General features: G+C 43.7%; 1 protein-coding gene across 6 annotated transcripts in view; it reads right to left on the bottom strand.

Moving 5' to 3' along the window:
- The window catches only part of REV1 (REV1 DNA directed polymerase), a 112,675-nt gene extending 106,426 nt beyond the window's left edge, over positions 1 to 6,249 (bottom strand). For 2 of the 6 annotated variants that reach the window (XM_036281408.1, XM_036281407.1), the window contains exon 1: positions 6,047 to 6,249. The gene's annotated coding sequence lies outside the window, so the exon portion shown is untranslated. Of the gene's footprint in view, positions 1 to 442; positions 531 to 3,967; positions 3,993 to 6,046 lie in introns of those variants that run through there. The other 4 variants (XM_036281403.1, XM_036281398.1, XM_036281402.1 and 1 more) reach the window with 3 other exon arrangements.
- Positions 6,250 to 12,145: the final 5,896 nt, after the last annotated feature.

The following is a 12,145-nucleotide window of genomic DNA, read 5'->3' as shown; positions in this document are numbered from 1 at the left end:
CCCAAAGATTAGGATCCTGTTGGCTGAAGGTCAGACGTAGAAATAAAACAATGCTCCTACAAAGAGAGATTTTACTAAAGGCAAGTGGACTAAGTAAAAATAACCAGCATTATACATGTGCAATTACCATAGGCAAAAATCTTAATTTCTAAGGATAATTCAATGTGCAGTAGCTTAAAGTATCTTTTGTTATTAAGTTGCTTGTCCCCATCAATTCTTTCCTATTTCTTCAAATGTTAGAGAAAAAACAAATTCAGGCTATGAAACAAAGGGAAAGGAAAAAGATACAAAGTACAACTGGGCTACTATAAACCCCAATTAAGAACCAAATACAATTTGGGGGTGGGGGAACCCACAGTGAAAGGCAGAAATTGAACACACTGAAAATGATAAAACATATGTCCTTTCTCAAATACTACAAGACTCATAACTTCAACTGGACCTTCAAGGATTTTCCGTCTTCAGCCTCCAGCAAGTCCTTTCATCACCACAATTTTATCTCCAGTGGAACTTCAAAGGGAAATATATAAAAGCCACTCTGGTGGGCGGCTATTGAGATAATCACTCTTAGCATCTTCAACAGATCTAAGAATAAAAAGGCTGACTTACACATTAAGACCAAAAACCGGTCACCATTCTCAGCAGTTCATTTTTTAATCCATTCTAGACATCCACAAAATATATGTATTTTAAAAAAGAGTTTCATAAATATAATCTTGGTAGCCAAAAAAAATCAGCAAAATAAATACAAAATGCAACTGATTATATTACACCTTTATTTCATGGAAAAACACAAAATCTTAAGTAAACACTCCAAGATAATTTCAAACATTGATTTTAAAAATTATAAAAGGAGCCCCTAGACAGTTTGGATCAGTGATTAAAGCGTCAGCCCACGGACCAATAAGTCACAGGTTCAATTTCAGTCAAGGGCACATACCTCGGTTTCTGTTCAGTCCCCGGCCCTGGTCCAGTTCATATGGAAGGCAACCAGTTAACGTCTCTCTCACATCTATGTTTCTCTCTCTCTCCCTTCCTCCCATTCTATCTAATGAAAAATAGAAAAATAACCTCAGGTGAGGATGAAAAAAAAAAAAAAAAAAAAACTATAAAAGGAGGGGGTCAATTTTCAAAAATAAGGATTTTTTTTTTTTTTTAATTCTTCACCTGAAGATATTTTTACATTTATCTTCAGACAGAGTGGAGGGAAGGGGGGAATAAAGGGGGGGGGGGACATTGATGTGAGAGATACATCAATTGGTTGCCACCCGCACAACCCCAGGGACAAACCACAACTGAGGTACATGCCCTTGGCCGACGCTCTAACCGCTGAGCAAAACTGGCCAGAGCTCAACAATAAAGATTTAAAATATGAGAAAAGAAAAAAAAAGTCAGTGACAATTATGGCATTTTTTAAAAAATTAAAAAATTTTTTCAATTAAAAAATAAATAGCCCTAGTTGGTTTGCTCAGTGGTTAGAGCGTCAGCCTGTGGACCAGAGAGGTCCGGGTTCGGTTCCCACTAAGAGCACGTACCTCAGTTGCAGTTTGTCCCTGGCCCCAGTTGGGGTTGTGTAGGTGGCAACCACTCGATGTGTCTCTCTCACATTGATGTTTCTCTCTCCTGCACTATCTGAAGATAAAAGCAAAAATATTAATAAAAATAATAAAAACAATAACCTTGTGCTAATCACTTCAAATATAGTAAGTCAATTATTACTCACCATAATCCTACTAAGTAGATATTATCCCCATCTTACAGATGAGCAAACTGAGTTACCAAAAGATATTAATTTGCCCAAGACTACACAATCAGTAAATGGCAGGAGCCAGAATTTCTGACCTCAGTCGTCTGACTCCAGAACCAATGTTTAAATCAACTATATACCATTAATTCATTTAATAAGTTTTACTGAGAACCTATGTGTCAGGCACAGTTCTAAGCACTGAGGATAGAGCCATGAACAAGTCATACAAGGTCTCTGCTTCCTAGTAGGGAAGGTGTTGGAGCAAAGAAGGCTGATGGGGGAAATCAATAAATAAGTGACTATTGTATCTTTGCCTAGTAGTAAATGCTTGGGAGAAAAATAAAGCAAAATGAAGGAATGAGATATGACGGAAGAAGAAAGTGGCTTCTGTTATACAGATCAGGGGAGGGCTATCTGAGGTGATGACATCTGAGCAGCAAACAGAAGATGTAAAGGCAAGACCACCATCAGGAAAAAGGGTTTTGATTCAATTCTAAGGATTACAGAAAACATGAGGAGGATTTTAAGTATGCGAAAACTGATTTATGTCTTTTTTTTTTAATCCTCACCCAAGTACATTTTTGCATTTATCTTCAAATAAAATGGAAGGGAGATGGAGGAAGAGAGAGAGAAAGGTGTATATGAAAGAGACACATTGAGTGGCTGCCACCACACGACACTAACTGGGGCCGGGGACAACCTGCAACCAAGGTACATGCCCTCAGTGGGAACCAAACCCAGGACTCTCTGGTCCGCGAGCCAATGCTCTAACCTCTGAGCCACACCAGCCATGGCTGATTTATGTCTTTAATCTGGCCGGTGTGACAAAGCGGTTGAGCGTCAACCCATGCACCAGAAGGTCACCAGTTCAATTCCCGGTCAGGACACATGCCCAGGTTGTAGGCCCGATCCCCAGTTGGGGGCATGCAGGAGGTAGCCAGTCAATGTTTTCTCTCATCAATGTTTCTATCTCTCTCTACCTCTCACTTCCTCTCTCTCTCAAATCAATAAAGGAAAAAAAAAAAACTTAAAAAAAAAAATCACCCCTGTATGTGGGGATCACTGAGGAAAGGAGCAAAAATAGGACAGCAGAGGAAAAAGGCACTGTTGTGACAGTATAAGAAAGAGAAACTGTTTATACATAGATATTAAGAGAAGAACATAAAATCTAATGGTTTATAAAAAAGACTTTTTTTTTTTTTTTTTTGGTACGTGCCCCTAGCAGAAAGAACCCGGGACTCTCTGGTCCGCAGGCCAACGCTCCAACCGCTGAGCCAAACCGGCCAGGGCAAAAAAGACATTTTTTAATATTCCTTCTCCCTCTCCCCCGGGCCAATGTGGCTGGGTAGATTGAGTGCCATCCCATATACCAAAGAGTCACCGGTTCAATTTCAGATCAGGGCACATGCCCTGGTTGTGGGTTTGATCCCTGGTTGGAGTGCATACCGATAACGTTTTTCTTTCTCTCCCTCTAAAATCAATTTAAAAAATATACATATTAAGAAATATATAGCCCAGCCGGTGTGGTTCAGTGGTTGAGCATTCACCCATGCACCAAGAGGTTGCCAGTTCGATTCCCAGTCAGGACATATGCCCAGGTTGTGGGCCCAATCCCCAGTGGTGGTGGTGGTTGGGGGGAGACGCATGCAGGAGGCAGCCAATTGATGTTCTCATTAATGTTTCTATTTCTCTCTCCCTCTCCCTACCTCGCTCTCTGAAATCAATAAAGAAAAAATATTTTTAAACAGTGTGTATGTGTGTGTATATTATATATTATATATACACACACACACATTTTTTTTCCTCCTTCCCTTATCCCCCATTCTTGATGTAAGTTTGAAAATCAGGGATTCCTTTTTAATATCCATGTTAATGCTTCAAAAGGTGCTATTCTAGGAGGGTAAAAAAGGTTAAAAGTTATTCCCTTCATTTATAAATGTGCTGTTTAACATACTCTATGATATACAGTATGCCACATACACTAATATAGTCTTGAGAAGCAAAAAAGAGCTTTACTGCTCTTTAGTGTAGGGCTTGTTCATTCATTTGGAGACAAGAAGAGGTACCTATCATCTCTTCTAATTACATTTTTCTTCTAATGCTTTGTTTCCAGCTCATCCTGACTCATTCTAGATTGTGAATTGTGATAAAGAGACATTCCAAAGGGAATATGTATTTACTGAGTATGACTGTGTACCAGGCCATCACTAGATGCCTTACATTTAAAAATTCATTTAACCATCAGCTACCCAAGGTGGGAATGAGGTCTTCATTCTACAATGAGAAAAAAAAATATCAGAGATATTAGTAACTTAAATTGCCCAAAGTCACACAGCTAACGGACAGAATCAGAATTTAAATCTATATGCAAGACCAGAGTCCTTGTCTTTCTACTACAGCAGCTATCAAAGAAAGGATTATCAGATATGTATTACATATAGCCTTCCTGACATTATTATTATTATTATTTTTAATCCTCACCTGAGGATATGTGTTTTTTTTTTAATTGATTTTAGAAAGGGAGAGAGAAACATCAATCAGTTGCCTCCCATATGCACCCCAACTGGAATCATACCCAAAACCTCTGGTATGTGTCCTGATCAGGAATTAAACCTTCAACTTTTCCATGTACAGGAGGATATTCCATCCAACTGAGCCACACCGGCCAGGGCACCTTCTTGAATTATTATTTAGTGACTAGGTTGTTCCAGGTGAGGACAGGGTTTCTTCCTCTTATTTAGAATGTGAGTGTTGAAGTTGGAAGTGGGAAAATGGAGTGGTCTTACATATTCAAACACATTATTTTGAAAAATTATTTTCTACTTGAGACGTCATAGAAATTAATTCCAAAAGAATAAGTCCCACCTTTTCAGAGGAAAAAAAAATCTTAATAACCATAAAATAGATTAAAAGTTCTATGATAAAAGGCAGACTCTGCCCTTGAGACTACAAGTCAGAGAAAAACAGGATGCAGATGAAATGATGATCAAAAGTGGCAAATATATAGCCTAAGAATTGAACGGAGATCATCACAGATGGAGGATTAAAGAGGAACTTTGAGTAAGCTTGAAAAGTCCAACACAGGAAGTAGAGAGAGGGGCACGCTAGTAGTTTTTGCACCAGTTAAGGCAAGGTCATGTGGGAAGGCAGAGACACGAAGTTTGGAAAAGCAGGTAGACCGCACCACAACAGCTAGGGTTACTGCGCAGGCCACAGGAAGCAGCAAGTTAAGGTATGTCCTGCCTTACCTAAAGAGGAAATAGCCATTTCTCCAAGACTAAAGTGGAGAGGCCAGCGGGACCAGGCAGACATCAGAATTAAGAACTGTTGTATAAAGTCCTTAAGTTAGAAACAAGCCCTTTTATGGTTATGTGCTGGTCCACATTATTTTTTACTTAAATGATAACCACTTCTCTGAACGTGACCTGAGAAGACCTGGAAGACAGAAAGAGTAGACTTACACCATGTATAATATTTTTCTTAATAAGGGAGAGTCAACTGAGGAGTGATACATTAAGGTATTTCTTTACAAGCGGCGTTTAGGTAGCAAGAGCAGTTACCTACACAAGGAAATGCCCCTTTCCGGGTACAGAGGGTTTACTTGTTCTAACAGTGAAGGGAAGTGTGAGGGGGTACTTGCACGGACAGGTGGGGAAAGGTGCGCTGCATTCTAAGGCAACAGACAAGAAAGACCAGTAAGTGCATAGAAGCTGTGTTCGCATATTCCGACCCCGATCCCGGGACCCAATGGGAGTGGTCTGACAGACGGATATCGCGGGTGGCACGGCGGAGAGGCGGCGGCGAACACCGCGCACGGCCCCCGCAGACTCCCTGCGCCGCTCCGTGAACCAGCGACCGAACGCGCGCACGAATGAATGGCGCGGCGCTGAATGGCCGGCGAGGCGCCGGCGCAGGAGAGGGAGTTTGCGGCGAGGCTGGAGCGGGGCCGGGAGGCGTCCGCGGCAAGAAGCGGTGGACGCGGGGAGCGCGGAGCCCAGGGACGCGGACACCAGTCGCCGCGCTGCACCTCCGCCGGCCGCCCTGTGAGGGGCCCTGCCGGCCGCGCCATGGCGGAGGGGGAAGGGAGGTCACCGTTACATAACCCGGCGGCCGCCGCGCTAGAGGCGCCCGGGGCCGCCAGGCCACGAGAGGACAGCCACGGTGCCGGCCGGGGCGCCTTCCCCACCCCGCCTCAGCCGTCCGCGCTCGGCCGCCACCGGACAGGGCTGCGGCGCCTGCGGGCTGCGCGTGTCCGGTCCCGCCCTTCCCCCACCCCGCGGCCGGCCGAGGGTCGCTTACCTTCCGCGTTGCCCCACACCACCATGCCCGGCACGGCCGCCTCGTCCGGCCTCGCGGGCCCCGGCGCCCCCGCCGCCGCACAGTGCCCTCGCCGGGGCCAGGAGGAGGGCCGGGGAAGGAGTCACACCGCCGCGCCGAGCCACGGTCCACGCTCGGTCCACGCTCGCCCCACGCTCTCGGAGGCCGGCCCTGCGCGCTCCGCGACGGGCCCCGCCCCTCCCCTTCGGCGGGCGCGCGCGCCGCAACCCCGCCCCGTCCCCCCCTTCGGCCAGATCCCTGACTCCGCCCCCACCCTACCCACTCCGGGTGGTGGTCTGCTCTACGCGCGCAGCCGGCGGGCGGCTGGCCCCGCCTCAATCACGCTCACGCCGGCGCGGTGCACGCTCCCGCTCCCTGCCTGGGGCGACCCCGAACGTCGGGATCCGCGCCTCCTAGCTCGGCTTGGGCCGCCCCGCCCCTCCCATGCCCCGCCCCCTCTCACGCCGCCGGCCGCCGCCGCACGTGACCGTCTCATTGACGGGGGCGGGGGGAGCGTGGCGCGGGCCATCCTTCCACTACGCGCAGCGCGCCGGGCACCTCATGACCTCCGCGCTTCTGGCTCGGGTCTGGGCTTCGGTCTGCGTGCTGCTCTTCTTCAGCGAGTCTCCGCTGCCTCCTCCCCGCTCTCGACGCTCCGGTTTGAGAGGACGCAAGTGCAGGGACTGACCATGCTTAGAACCCTGGCGCTGTCCGTGCAGACGTCAAAACCCGGGTCCCCCTCCACGAGCGATTGATTTACAGTGACATCTAGTGGAGAAAAGGGCACACATGAACCTGACACTTTTCAACGTTGGAGCAACGGAGTCGCGGCCCATATAGGTTGGTGGGAATGAACACTGCACCTTGGGGTGTAAGCGATTGGTTGTCGATTCCAGCAGGACACAGACACCTTTCCCGTCCTGGGAATGCCCGCCCTGGATTGAAGGGGCTGGAATCCCATCTTGTAGCACTGGGGTTACATGCGACAGCAATTTTCTACTAATGTAAAAAAAAAAAAAATTGCACATTATATATGATTAAATACAATTTTAATTGAAGGTCTTCTAGCAAGACAATTGTCCCATAAGGAACATTTTACGCCTCGGTTTTCCGGGAGATCCCACATTGCTATAATAATAGTCTTTATTGTTGTAATGCACAACCGTGAAGTGAAACTCCGTGCAAAGACTCAACATTTTTTCACCTATTCCCTTACCTAAAACACCTGAAGAGTTTCCAAGTACTTAAGAAACAACCTCCACTCATTCGAAAGTTGATTTTGGAGAGCTGGGATTAGTTTACTAGTAATTCAGAGACTATTAAAATGACTTGTTTCTTTTTTCCGAGCCCTTTTGTTTTTACCATCTTATGGACTTTTAAAAACGCGCTTCAATTCCAGTGTTCTTGTCACTAAGCCGGCAAATCCAGGCTGCCTGCTTTTCTGAGACGTCATAATTCAATACTAATTGGCGTGATTTCAAAAGGCTCAACCAGCTGCCCACTTCATCATCAGGGTATCATCTACCTAGATGCCACCGAAAACCAGTGGCAAACCTTTATTAGTTATGATTTTTAATATGTTTCTAAATGGCAGTATTTCCATTAACAAGAAATGGCAAAATTCGATTTTCAAACTGAAACATAACCTGTGAACTCTACAGGAAATGTACCACTGTATTTCTATTTCAATTTTCTTCCCTATTCTCTCCTAGTCCAGTCAAAGGTATTATTTTTTAATGTATTTTCTCAAAGAAGAAATACAATATTGAGCTAACTGACCTTGGCAACACCTTTATAGAATATAGTAAGATGATATTAACTGCACTTTAGGGTAAACTATTAGGCAGCCTCCAATTCGCATTGTTCTCTAGATAAAATAAGATAAAAAGAGTGATAACGAATACATAAATTAAATATATACAAACTCTAGAATTCTTTCACAAGCAATTTAGCCAAAGTTTTATTTTTGCTCATTCTAGAATATTCGGTTATGCTATCCCATATATACCATATATTACACAATGTTTGAAGAGCCTTTTATTTCAATTTTATCCAGTCACATTTATTTGTTCGTTCGTTCATTCGTTCGTTCGCTCATTCATTCATTCATTCATCTACTGCCATTTATTTTCATGAGGACTATCTTTCCCGGTCTAAGGGGAGCTGCCCTCTGATCTTTGGATAGGGCAACTAAGATGGCCACACTGGACTTCCACATTTTAGAGAGTGCTTTGGGGCACTCCACTTTATTCCTCTTTTCTGAACTTTATTAAAATTCATTTTTGAAGTTTCTTTCATTACTGACATCTCCAGCGGCCTATGAAACTCAGATGGGTGACCCTTGTAGGGACAACCCTGGGTAAGGATATGGCTCTGCTAGCCTTTAACCTCTGTATTGGCAGTAAACTTTTCTTGGAAACATCAACATCTAGTCTCTTAAATACTAAAAACAGGAAATAAGAGCATAAAACCATTAAGGAACAGAGGTTTGTACTTGAGTCCCTTTGGGTGATATGCACACAGTAACTGGTGTGACTTATTTATAGGAAAGGGCGATTCTGCTGATTGTTATAAGGTATTCAGCATATTATGCTGAAAGATCAAATAAAGAGGCAGAATGAGCACAGCCTATAAAAATTTAGAAAGGGAGTTGGGCCCTGGCTGGTTTGGCTCGGCGGTAGAACATCGGCCTGTGGTCCAGAGAGACCCGGGTTCGGTTCCCGCTAAGGGCATGTACCTTGGTTGTAGTTTATCCCCGGCCCTGGTTGGGTTGTGCAGGTGGCAACCACTTGATGTGTCCCTTTCACGTCGATGTTTCTCTCTCTCTCTCTCTCTCTCTCTCTCTCTCTCTCTCTCTCTCTCTCGCTCCCACTCTATCTGAACAAGAATGGAAAAATGTCCTCGGGTGAGGATAAAAATTAAAAAAAAAAGAAAGGGAGTTGGAAGCAGAATTGGTTTACCAAGACTTAATTCTTCTAAACATAATACCTGTTTTTACAGAGTAAAAAAAGACCATGGACAGGTATGTATGTGTGTGTGTGTGTATATATATATATAGATATATATATATATATATATATAAACACCATAGTTCACAAAATTTAGGGTGCTTCAACTATTAGTTATAATGTCCATTCTGAATGTCAGTCACTGTTGAGTAAGCAATGAACAAAATGCATTTCCTGCCTTCAACAAGATTTTAGTGTAGTGAGGGAGGCGGGTCAGTAACCAGGCACCTGCCGTACAGGTCAGGACTGCCCCTGGGGCCATTCGATGGAGAACGTAAGAAGGGAGTCAGGAGGTTTCCTAGAGAGAGGACATCCCAGTAAAGATGGACAGACTAAGTCAACTTAGCAAGGGAATGCCACTCCCCACAAAGGGAGCAACATGTGCAAAGGCAGAGGAGGGAGGGAGAACAGGGGACCTTCCAGAAACTGTAAAGTGTGAAGTACAGATTGGCATGGGCTGGGGTGGTGGGGAAGTTGAAGAGGCAAGTAGGAGTCAGAGCGTGAAGGCCCCTGTAAACCACATGAATGTGTTTTGACTGCACTCTGAAGGCAATGAGCCATTGATGGGTTTTAGAGGATAAAGTGACTTAAGGGATAAAGCCACTCTAGCTGCCACAGAAGTAGGTTGGGAAGGCAGTCAGGTCTTGCAATAGTCCAGGTGCGCAGGTGCAGGCCCGGAGAAGGCAGGGGTTAAATTTGACCAGGGTAGGTAGGGGTTCAAGTATAATGAAAGGAGTAAAGGGCTAGGAAGTTGAGGACATATGCAAGGGAGGGTTTATATTGATTGATCATGGAACTTAAACTGAGAATGAGGAAAAAAGATTTGCCAAGGGTAGGTGGGTGGGTGTCAGTGAAAAGATGGTGTCAATGAGGGGATGGGGAACAGGGAGGATTCAAAGGCTTTTTGGAGTCAGCACTGAAGGGCATGGTAATAAGGTTGCAGAGGGGATTAGCAATTGAGAGGGCAAGGTCATTTGAAGAGAGAAGTTCAAGGATATGAGAGGCCATCGTGAGAGAACCTATGTATAGATTGAAATCATCAAGAGTTAAGACAGGAATAGTGTTGGAGAAAGGATCAGTGAGTCAGAACATAATTTTGATGACTCCAGGTCAGGAGGATGAATGCCATTCAATATGCTCAATTCCAATAGTGATGGTCCTAGCACAGAGGGTCCCAAATGTTCTCTGTTCATGGCATTCTGAGAGTCTCAGAAATTTTTTCACAGTATCCCTAGGCCATAAGTAATACTTAACAATTTTGTTTATTAAGTAGGTAAGGCCAAACAACCTAATACATATTTGTGACCTAACAACTTAATAGCCACTTGAAAAAAGTAATATATATATTAAGTGAAAGCAAAAAAAAAACCTGTTAATTTTATTTTTAAATAATCATCATTACTGGCCCAGCCAATGTGGCTCAGGGGTTGAGCAGTGACCTATGCACCAGGAGGTCCTGGTTTGATTCCCGTCAGGGCACATGCTGGGTTTTGGGCTCAGTCCCCAGCAGGGGACATGCAGGAGGCAGCCAATCGATGTTTCCCTCATCATTGATGTTTCTATCTCTCTCTCCCTCTCCCTTCCACTCTCTGAAACAATAACAATAATAATAATAACAACAACAACCATCATTACTAATGGGACCTATGTGTCCACTGGGCAATGTAAAATTTCTCAAACCATGGGACTATATTGGATACTGCCACCCTCATTTTCCATTCCACACTGGCAAGAACATTTCACACTTATTGCTCTGTACTTCATATTCTATTATAACAGGAGGTCCAGGTTGTCCCACAGTGATACTAAAGTAAATCACCTGGCGAGGTGGTGAGAGTCAAGTCTCTCCACTGTAAAACTACATTACCCTATGCAAGCTGCAGAGTGATACCTTTCACCAAGTGAATCTTCGACATTTTTTTTATCCAGTGTTTTCAGCATCCACTGATAATCCTGGACTGAATCAATTATTTCACCGGGTTGCAAAGGAGTGATTTTCTAATTCCATCATTCTCTCCACATTTATTAGCAGGCATTTTTCTTCAAAGAAGAACTATCTCTCATCAACTGGAAATAAATGATCATTTCTCCTTAAAAAGTAGAGCAAATGCTTAATTCTTTTCTAATAATTAGAAATTTTATTGAAACATGTTGTCTAAAAGTTACCTTCAATGATGGTAAATAAGCTTTTTCTTTTTTCTTTTCTTGAAAATTCTAATAAACGCATAAATTTTATTTATTTATTCCAATCTTTCCATTAATTATGATCGTTCTTTTTTTTTTTTTTTTTATCCTCACCTGAGGACATTTCTCAATTTTTTTGTTCAGATAGAGTGGGAGGGAGAGAGAGAAAGAGAGAGAGAGGAGAAACATCGACATGAAAGGGACACATCGAGTGGCTGCCTCCTGCACAACCCAACTAGGGCCAGGGACAAACTGCACCCAAGGTACGTGTCCTTAGCAGGAACTGAACCCGGGTCTCTCTGGAACACAGGCTGACGCTCTAACCGCTGAGCCAAACCGGCCAGGGCTATGCTCATTCTTTTAGATGCACAAAATGTTCCTGATTTGGCCAGTGGTAGCCTTCAAGAATTTGTTTTTAATTGTTTGTTTTCATATAGAAAGATTACCACTATTACTCTTCTTCAGGTTTTTGTTGTTGTTGTTTGCTATTCTTGCTTGCTAATTTTTCTGTGTGAGTATCAGTCCTGTGATGTCATTTGCTTTGGTCTCTAGATCTTCTTTATATTCCGGGTATTCTGGAATTTCACAATTAAATACTGTAGTGTGGTGCCTTTTCCATTCATTATGTTGGGTACTTCATGGACTCTTTCAGTCTAGAAGTACTTGTGGTCATCTATTTTGAAAAGTTTTCTTATACTATTTATTTAGTATTTTATCTCTTTACAGGTTCTCTCCTACACCTCAAGAACCTAGAAAAGAAGAACCAACTCAGCTCAAAATTAGAAGGAAGGAATTACATGCAAAAAAATGAAACTAAACCATCAACTTACACCATACACAAGAATAAACTCAAAATGGATAAAAGACTTAAATGTGACCCATGAATCCA

This window comes from Molossus molossus, unplaced genomic scaffold (genome assembly GCF_014108415.1).
Source record: "Molossus molossus isolate mMolMol1 unplaced genomic scaffold, mMolMol1.p scaffold_m16_p_34, whole genome shotgun sequence".
NCBI classification, from domain to species: Eukaryota; Metazoa; Chordata; class Mammalia; order Chiroptera; family Molossidae; genus Molossus; species Molossus molossus.
Note: the sequence above shows the minus strand (reverse complement) of the source record. Positions and strands in the feature narration are given on the sequence as shown.